Genomic DNA, 9,736 nt, shown 5'->3' with positions numbered 1-9,736 from the left:
CAGAAGGGATTCTGCTATTGGGATTTTGGGCATGCACGCCTACACACACAATGTGAGTTTTAAGTCACTGGTCCAGGACTCGAAACACTGGTCAAACACGTGGGAGTCTAGCAATGTGACTATTATGTCCTCTAGTGGGTCATGAAGCCTGGTTTCTAATACCTTATGACCAAAACATCCATGTTGTCCAAACATTTAATAGCACTGAAAAAGGAATTTTCCCATCTAACCCAAAGTACATACCAACTGGATGTAAACACATGCATCTCCTCTAATTAAAGAGGAATATATAATACATGTGTATACACACACACACACACACACACACACACACACATACACTTGACATTTACTGTGAGCAGTAAATGTTATTCTTTTTATTTACATTTTTTTAGATTTGAACCACAGTTGACCATGTGGAAGTCCAGCAATGCAACCATTGCACCATCTCCTGGCCCCTGTGTGTGTGTGTGTGTGTGTATTTGTTCTTGGTTTTCTTCAGTGCTTTCTGTTGCCCCAATATGGAGGTTACATTTAATACAGGAAGAGAATTTCCTGTTTGTTTTTTTTAAAGATTTATTTTATTTAACTTTATTTATTTATTTTTAATTTGACCAAAGATGGAGAGAGAGAGAGAGAGAGAGAGAGAGAGAGCGAGACAGCCAGCCGCCAGGTCTGGGACTCAAACCCTGGTCCACCTTGTGTGAGTCCAGCACCCTTAATCACCATGCCACCAGCTGGTCCCTGAGAGTTTCCTGTTTCCAAAAAGAAAGGAACATGCTGTGCAGTAGCTTTCCCAAAATCTCATTTTTTTTGTTCAGCATTTAACAGAAGACATTACAGATTGGACTAGAAAAATATTTCACAAAATCAACTATTGAACGTATCCTTCTGAATGCTGAGGGAACCCTATAGTACGCAGATACCAAGTTCTGTTCCAAGAACCATTGAACCAAAGCATAGAAGTAGAAAATAGGAATTAGGCTGCCATAAGATTTTATGAATACTTAAGATCTGAAACAGTAAATGTGAAGAATAAAAACGATTCAAGTCCAGATGCTAACCTAAGTCTAGTGACACCGGTGGAAAGGTGCCATATTACCAATGCTGGAACTCTGCGACCAGGAAGAAGAGGCAGCCTCTCCTGGATTGTGGTGCCGGAGCTTTCAAAGGGCAAGGCTTGGGGAACCGGAACGGGGCGAATCCACCTCTCAGGTAGGGAGTTAAGGTGGCGCGGGGCCGCGGGGCAGGTGAGTAAAGGGTTCAAGCACGAAAACTGCGTGTAAAGAGGTGGCTATGTGGTCCTATGGCAGAAAGACCAGAGTCAGGGACAAGCCTCAGAGTGACTTTAAACCGAAAGAGAAGCAACTCCCAGACCCAGACTTACTGTGGGAAAGGGGCCGGTGCAGAGACTTTAAGGTTTGTATCAAGCCCAGATCCTGGGGATGGACGACTGACAACTGCTAGCTTAACAAAGTCTCGCCGCAATTACCTCCACGGAATCCACTTCCAGGTCTGTGGGCACCTGCGCCTGCGCAAGGGAAAAAAACCGCCCTAGATGCCTGGGGCGGAGTCAGGGCAGGCGCAACGCGATAGGAGAAAAAAGGGAGCCAGGTCCTCCGGAGGGTGGACCCGGCCTGGGCGGAGGGGCGAACCCGAGGAGGGGCCTGTGCTTGGCCCCTCCTCTTACTGACCTTTGGATTGCGTTGTATTTCTATCGCTATTTCCTGCTCGGTGGCGCAGTGTTGCTTCCTGCTTCTTGTAAGATAATGTTTCAAGATTTAAGGATAAAGTTTAAAATTCTGGTCCAATTCTTAACAAGTTGAAACGATTTAAGTCAAAAGCTGTTTGCAAGCCTGATGGACAGTCTCGCTGGTGAGGCTGAAGCTATTCAGCTCTTAAGGAACTGGGATCTCAGTGGGGATTCTCTGTGGATGGTGGTTAGATCTGGGAAAGTAGAATACATGCCAAGTGAATTAAAGCAGACACAGAATAACAGTGTATGATCTCACTTACATGTAAAACCTAAAATAGTTGAACTCATAATAAGAGGGTGCATAGTTACCGGGGTGAGGGTAGGGGAAATGGGGGTTGGTCAATGGATACTAACTACTGGTTCTAAGATGAGTTAAGTCCTAGAGACCGAATGTACAGCCTGGTGGCTATAGTTTATAATGATGACAATGAACTACTGTATACTTGAAATTTGCTGCAAGTGGATCTTAAATATTCTCACTACACCAAAAAAAAAAAAAAAAAAAAGTAACTGAGGTGATGGATATGGAATTAGTCTGATTGTGGTATCATTTCACGATATGTACTTATATTAAAACACTATGCTGTGGGGACCAGCAGGAGGCATGGTGGTTAAGGTGCTAGACTCCCACGTGGCTGATTATGGTTTGAGTCCTGAAACTGGCAGCTTGTTTTCTCACTTTCTTTCTCTCTGTGGTGAGCACATGTGCCCTATACCAAGTCTAAAAATATTAATAATAAGTAAAATAAATTAATAATTAAATTAATAATTCAAAAATAAACACCATGTTGTAACTCTGCATACATACATTTCTATTTCAATAAAACTGAAAGAAAAAGAAGAAAAAAATTATGTGGTGCCACAATAAAACCTGATGCTCTTGCCTCGCTGAACCACAGGGGGAGAATCACTGTTGACATCTGAACTCTCAGAATGCTGGCAGCTTGTGCCCATGATCTAGGATTGGCTGAAGTTGAGGGTGGGTCACTGTGCCAAGACTTCATTCTGGGTGCTATTTCTCTTTCTGTTTTAGAGAAATAAATTAATAATCTTCAAGAAAAAGGACTCATATCAACAATCTAACTTTACACAATAAGGAACTTAAAAAAATAGAGTAGTGCTATTATATGAGTGCACATCATTATGAATGTGGCAAATTTGTGCATGAATATGAATGTATAAATGAAATTGAGTTCATGAGTGACTGTGGATGTGTATAAGTATGTAAGTATATGTGGCTGTATTTAATGTGTTAGCATGTGCATGCACATATGTGTTTACATCTTTGTACAAATCATTGTGTGTGTGTGTCTGTGTGACATGGTTTGGCTCTAACCACTACTTTGGAAATTGAGAGCCAACCAGTGACCTGGTTATTAAGGCAGCTGCATTCCACATGCTGACTGCACACTTTGAACCCCAGGCTGGGCAGGTTGGAAAACATCCTGTGTGTGTATGTGTGTGTGTGTGCATGCCCATAATCCTGAGAGGAGAATGGCGGAGAAGGGATTGTAGCACGGTCAGCCCTTTACATTTCTCTTTCTCGGGCAAACGCACACACCTTAACAGCAAAATTGAAAAAGAAAGAAAGGAAAAAAAAATCCCTGGGGACAATTGCATAGTGAACCTGGATCAAAGTGTTGATTTGTTTGTAGAAAAAAATGGAAGCATTTAATTCAACTCATAATTTATATATTCCTATACATACTTCTTTAAAAGAATTATTTTATTTAACTTTTATTATTATTTTCCAGTTTGATCAGAGAAAGAGAGAGAGAGAAAGTGAGAAAGATAGCCACCAGGCAGGACTTGAACCATGGTCGGTCATGTGGGAGTCCAATGCCCCCAACCACCATGCCACCTGCAAGCCCCAATACCTATACATAGTTTTTTTTGTTTGTTTTAAGAATTATTTTAACTTTATTTATTTATTTTTAAAATTTGATCAGAGAGGGACAGAGTGAGTGAGAGAGAGAGAGAAAGAGAGAGAGAGAGAGAGCAAGACACAGAGAAAGTGACAAAGGAAGCTGCCAGGTCTGGGACTCGAACCACGGTCAGCCATGTGGGAGTCCAGTGCTCTTAACCACCATGCTACCTGCTGGCCCCAACCTATACATACAGTTTAATTGCCTAAAGCACATACTCATGTGAAAGAGTAAGAGAGAGAAAGCATTCCCTCAATGGGGCATGGTCACATGGCAATGCTTTTTTTCTGCATTCCCATATCTCATCAGAAATTTGTGTACACATTCACATGTGCTCAACATATATTTTTAAGCCATCAGGGTTAGGATTTCAATCTTGGTTAGACATGTGGGATCTAACGTTCTACACACAGGGCTTAACTGCTTTACTATAGGGCCAGTCCCTACATGTGTGTGTACCTTTTGTTTTCCTTTTCTTTCTTTCTTTTTTTTTCCCCCTTAGGTTTTTGCTATAGTGCACATGTACACACTGGGGAGAAACAGAGAGAGGCAGTGAGAGGGCAAGTGAGAAATCACTCTCTAGGGGTATCGCCACACTGCAATCCCTTTACTCCATTTTCCTGGGATTTGGGACATGCACACACACACATACACACAACACCTGGTGTGATTTTCAAGCTACCAGGTCCAGACTTGAACCACGGTCAACCATTTGGGGGTCCAGTGCATCAACCACCATGCCACTTGCTGTCCCCCATATTTTATATATCTATTTTATGTAACTCTATATAGATTTTTTTAAGACAGATTTTTGCTGTAGCGTGCATGCATTCACCAGAGAGACAGACAAAGCATGAAATCATCCCCCAGGGAGATGGTCATACTGCATCCCTTCTCTATTCTCTCAGGATTTTGTGCACACATGCACATGCACCCTGTGTGTCTGTGTGTCTTTCTTTCTTCCTTTCTTCCTTCCTTTCCCTTCCTTTCTCTTCCTTTTCTTCTTAATTTTTTTAAATTGATAAAAGGCCCATTGTTTTAAAATATGGAATATATAAAAGTGATGCCACCTTTATCTTCAGGTGCTTCTTAGGTATTTCCCACAGTTCCCTGCCCTTTTACATTATGGCATTTTCAGGAAGTGTCAAGAACTACATGAAGGTTCAAGATACAACTACAACCTGAAATTAAATAGTCTATTTTCTGCATTAACACCACTCACCTAGTATACTAGGTCATCTTCTGCAGCAAATGAGTGAGTCTAGCACCCATGCCACAAAATCATCACATACCAGGAAGGGAAGGTATGAAAAGAATTATATGAAAGGACAACATAAATTTGGGGCTGATGGGATATTTTAAAATACTGTATTATCACAAAAAAAAAAAAAAAAAAAAAAAAAAAGAAGAAGAAGAAAGAAAGAAAGAAAGAAAGACAGACAGACCAAAAAGATTCCTTGCCTTTCCCTTGGACAACCAAGGAAATTAAAATGTTTTCTATCTCCAAAGTAAGAGACTTACTGGAAAATACAGTGCTTAGTGCTGGCAACCCAAATTAATATACAGTTTTGTTAAATCCATCCAAATTTTAAAAGCTACAAAAATTTCCTTTGTTAAAGCAAAAAATAAAATAACATAAGTTCAAGTCCCAGACCTGGAGGTTACTTTCTCAGTCTCTCTCTCTCTCTCACACACACACACACTCTCTCTCTCTCTCTGGTCAAATTTAAATAAATAAGTAAATGAATAAATATAGTTAAATAAAATAATTTTCAAAATTCACTTTAGGACAAAGTTATTCAAAATGGAAAAAAAAGAGGTTTCTTTACAGTGAAAGAACTGTCTTCTGTCAGATGATTTCTTGATAATGTTTTTAAAGATTTTGGACTTCTCAACTTTCTTGGTTTTCTGTCACTGCCTCTCTTTTTATGCTTGCCTGCATTGCTGTTTGCATTCAGGTCAACAAAAGGAGGCACTTTAAAATCAAAGGACAAAGCAACTTGGGGCAAATTTAAGTTATTAAAGATGTGTTTCAGAGAATGAAAATAATTTGCCTGTATGCATGATGTATATGCTTCCTGGGCTGACCTATGAAGAAAGTAGTTTTTCTCAATCAATTTTTCAAGCTGAGTCTGAATGTCAGAAATTTTAGACCAGGAAAAGTTGAATTCACTTAATGGAACTTTGGATTGCTTCAAGTAGCAAAGGAAACCCAATTCTTCTGGGCACAAAATGAGCAAGGCATGTCCTCTTCCATTTAGGTCTCTGGCTGTTCTATGAATATATTCCTTAGGGTCATCTGGAGGGTCATACTGAACAATCCAGTCAACTCCTGGAATATCCAGCCCTCTTGCTGCCACGTCTGTACACAACAATAGTCCTAAATCTGCATTGCAGAACTGGAAAAACGTGTTTGTATCCTTATTTTGCATCTGCCTTTCATGAATGGCCCAGACAGGCAAAAAAAAAAAAAAAGTTTAGTAACTCATAGTGGTATTTCACTGACTTTCAGGATGAAAAGGCCATTAGCTTCTTCTTTTGGTTCTTTTTAAGGGATGTAAAGAACAGAAGGCATCTCTTTTCAGAGGGACAAACAGCATATCCCTGTTCAAGAGCCTCTAGGGATGCATTAGCTTTATCATCATCAATACCAACATACAATGACTCCTTTTTCAGATAAATTCTTGCTAAATCTTCCACCTTGCGAGTTTCTGTAGCAGAAAAGAGCATGGTCTGTTTGTGTATTGACAGAAGTTTAATAATGTGCTTTAATTTCTCTTTAAAGCCAACATCCAGGATCTGATCAGCCTCATCAATAACCAGACACTGTAGGCTTTTATACCTAAACTATGGGGTATTCTGCATATGGTCCAGGAGATGGCTTGGTGTGGCCACAATATTGATCCCATTAGCAAGTTTCTGTACCTCAGCAGATCTGTTACTACCACCCATTATCAACCCACCTGTGTGAACGTAGTGAGTCATTAACTCCTTAAGAACACCAGACATCTGCATGCTACCCTAGCTAAGGAGATAAATCCCTCTCATTGGACCTGGCTGTCAGCATAGAGGGGAGGCCAAGTCTCAGAGGACATGTCACCCTTCTTCCATGGATCACAGGCCACACGTGGAGCTTGCAGTATACTGGACATTAAAAAAAAAGTGTACAGAGAGTGTTAGCATTGGTTGATACAGGGGCTGAATGTATGATTATTTATGGTAACCCTAATACACTTGAGAGACCCTTAACTGTTATTGATGGTTTTGGAGGAAACATGATCAAATAAGAAAAGTAGGTCTGATGTTGAGTATTGAGTGACTTGCTTCACGCCATACAAAGTATACATATCTTGGATAAAGGAATGAATACTGGATGTTGACATAGCACAAGGTTATGTCTGCAAACTAGTGTTGTGAAGTTCTGCCTTAGGGTATTAGTTGTGAAGGCTGTTATAGCAGGGCATTCTGAACACCTTCTGTTGGTTCATTTCACCCACCACTGGGTGGGAGCAGTTAAACACTATTGATTGACTGGTGGAAATAAGGATTTTGGGAAAACAATGTAAGAATTGGCTCAAGGTAATATTTGCCCCATTCACAGCTCTTACAAAAACTGTGTGGCCAGTGAAATAAACAGATGGTACATAAAAAAGCCAAATACAGTGTCTTAATTTCTTATATTGATTATATCATATGAATCTCTGACTGTTGCAGACCTGGGGAAAACTGCTCTATGATTAGTGGACCATTTACAAGCTTGGGGATGGTTCACAAACCTTAACAAATTGCAAGGATGTGCTTTATCAGTACAAATTCTAGAGGTTTTTTTGTTGAGTAAAACAAAGATGATGTTATTGGCTGTGATTGAAAAATTTAAGCCTTTTTCCATTCTACTACTCCTTAGCAGTTGCAGTAATTAAAAAAAGTTATTTATTCATTGTCATTATTTTATTGTTTTGAAGTTGACCTGAGAGAGGTGAGAGCAGGAGCAAGAGAAAAAGTGAGAAAGCAAGCTGCCAGGTCCAGGACTCCAAACATAGTCAGCCATGAGGGAGTCCAGCCACCTTAACCACCATGCCACCTGCCGACTCCAGCAATTTCAGCAATTTTTAGATTTGTTCAGTTATAGGTGGATATTTTTTCCTCTATTTAGCTCAGTTAGTCCATCCTTTATATAAATTGACCAAAAAGGGGGCTCAGTGGAATTGAACAGGAGAGTGCCAACAGGCATGCACCACAGCTACCAGTGCCATGGGTGCTGTGCAGACACTGGGCATTTAAAATCAGTCACTCCCCTGTGAATTGGATGTTAATGTTACCCAAAAAGGTATGATTATGGGCTCTGGCAGTGTCAGGGACAATGTCGACTCCCCATTGGGTTCTGGTCATGAACTAGGAAGAGACCAGAGGCTCAATACTGCCTTATTAAACAAGTGAATGCTGTTTATCAAGCTTTGATAGCTACTGAGCTCAAAACTAAACAAGCTTCAATCACTATAAGGACAGCCCTCCCCGTTACTGGGTGGATATATGACTTGTCTCACAAGCCAAGGAATTCAGCTACCCTGATAAAGACCTTCACCAAGTGGTGGACATACCTGCAACAATGCAGTAAGTTATCCACTAACCCTTTAAGCCATGACTTACAACAGTTTTGGGGGACTGTGACATTTGTGAACACTGATGCCCTTTCAATAGCAGCTCCTGCTCTCACTCCTTCCATTAAGGAGATAATAACTCAAGTGCTAGCTGATGCGCGATACATGGATGGCTCTTGCCAGGGGCAGTCCTCTAGAGAAAAGCTGTAGCATAACAACCATTCACAGACACCATTTGGATGGAGGATGGTGAGGGGTAGAGTAGCCACTGGGTGGAGCTCAGGGCAGTATGAATTGTGATTGCTAAGGAGAAAGGGCCCTTAACTATGTTTTTATTAATTTAATTCCATTTGTAATTATTTTTAATTTGACCAGAGAGAGACAGAACGAGAAAGGGAAAGTGAGAAAGCAAGCTGACAGGTCCGGGACTCGAGCTGTAGTCAGCCATGTGGGAATCCAGCACCTTTTACCACCTGGGCAGTCTTCAAAGGACTTATATTGGATGCCACAATGCCACTAATAGAAATGATACATTATGGGGCTGGCAGGTGGTGTGGCAGTTAAAGGAGGTAGATTCCCACATGGCTAACCATGGTTTGAGTCCTGGACCTGGCGGCTTGCTCTCTCCCTTTCCCCTTCACACTCTCTCTGGTCAAAATAAAAAATAATAAATGGAATAAAAAAATTCTTAAAAAAAAATGGTACATTATGACCAAATATTTGTGGGGGCAAAACTTATGGTAAGATGTTGATGAAATTAACAAGACTAAGACTATCACTATTGGGACCAGCAGATGGCATAATTGTTGTCACTGGACTCCCACATAGTCAACTGCGGTTCAATTCCCAGACTTGGCAGCTTGAAACTCACAATGTGCGTGTGTGTGTGTGTGTGTGCGTGTGTGTGTGTGTGTGCCAGAATCCAGAGAATGGAAAAGGGATTGTGGCTTGGCTATCCCCCATGGGATGGGTCTTGCTTTCTGTCTCTCTGGTAAGTGCATGTGTACTTTTAGCAAAAATCTCTCTTAAAAAAATTACTGGGACCAGCAGGTGGCACGGTGGTAAAAAAAAAGGTGCTGGATTCCCACATGGCTGACTACAGCTCGAATCCTGGACCTGGCAGCTTGCTTTCTCACTTTCCCTTTCTTGTTCTCTCTCTGATCACATTAAAAATAATAACAACAAATGGAATTAAATAAATAAAAACTAAAAAAAAAAATCACTATTTATCATGTGGCCAGTTCTCTTTTCAAAGTCCAAGCAATGATGAGGCCAACACTAGCATGTTCTAGTTTTCTAGACTCATATGTAATGTCACCTCTTAGTGAGACATAAGACTGGCAATATAGTCTAGAAAAGCACAATGTATCTTCTTTATTTTTGTAAGTTCAAATCTCTCCTGAGCTGAGTATTATTTCCTTTATCACCAGAGGGCATGTGCACTCACCACCCTTAAT

At 40.7% G+C, this 9,736-nt stretch overlaps 1 pseudogene; it reads right to left on the bottom strand.

Annotated features, from left to right (window-relative positions):
* Nucleotides 1-5,460: 5,460 nt before the first annotated feature.
* On the bottom strand, nucleotides 5,461-6,696 carry LOC102484945 (ATP-dependent RNA helicase DDX18 pseudogene; annotated as a pseudogene).
* Between the last annotated feature and the right edge of the window lie 3,040 nt (nucleotides 6,697-9,736).

Source organism: Tupaia chinensis, unplaced genomic scaffold (assembly GCF_000334495.1).
Source record: "Tupaia chinensis unplaced genomic scaffold, TupChi_1.0 Scaffold000559_1, whole genome shotgun sequence".
NCBI classification, from domain to species: domain Eukaryota; kingdom Metazoa; phylum Chordata; class Mammalia; order Scandentia; family Tupaiidae; genus Tupaia; species Tupaia belangeri.
Note: the sequence above shows the minus strand (reverse complement) of the source record. Positions and strands in the feature narration are given on the sequence as shown.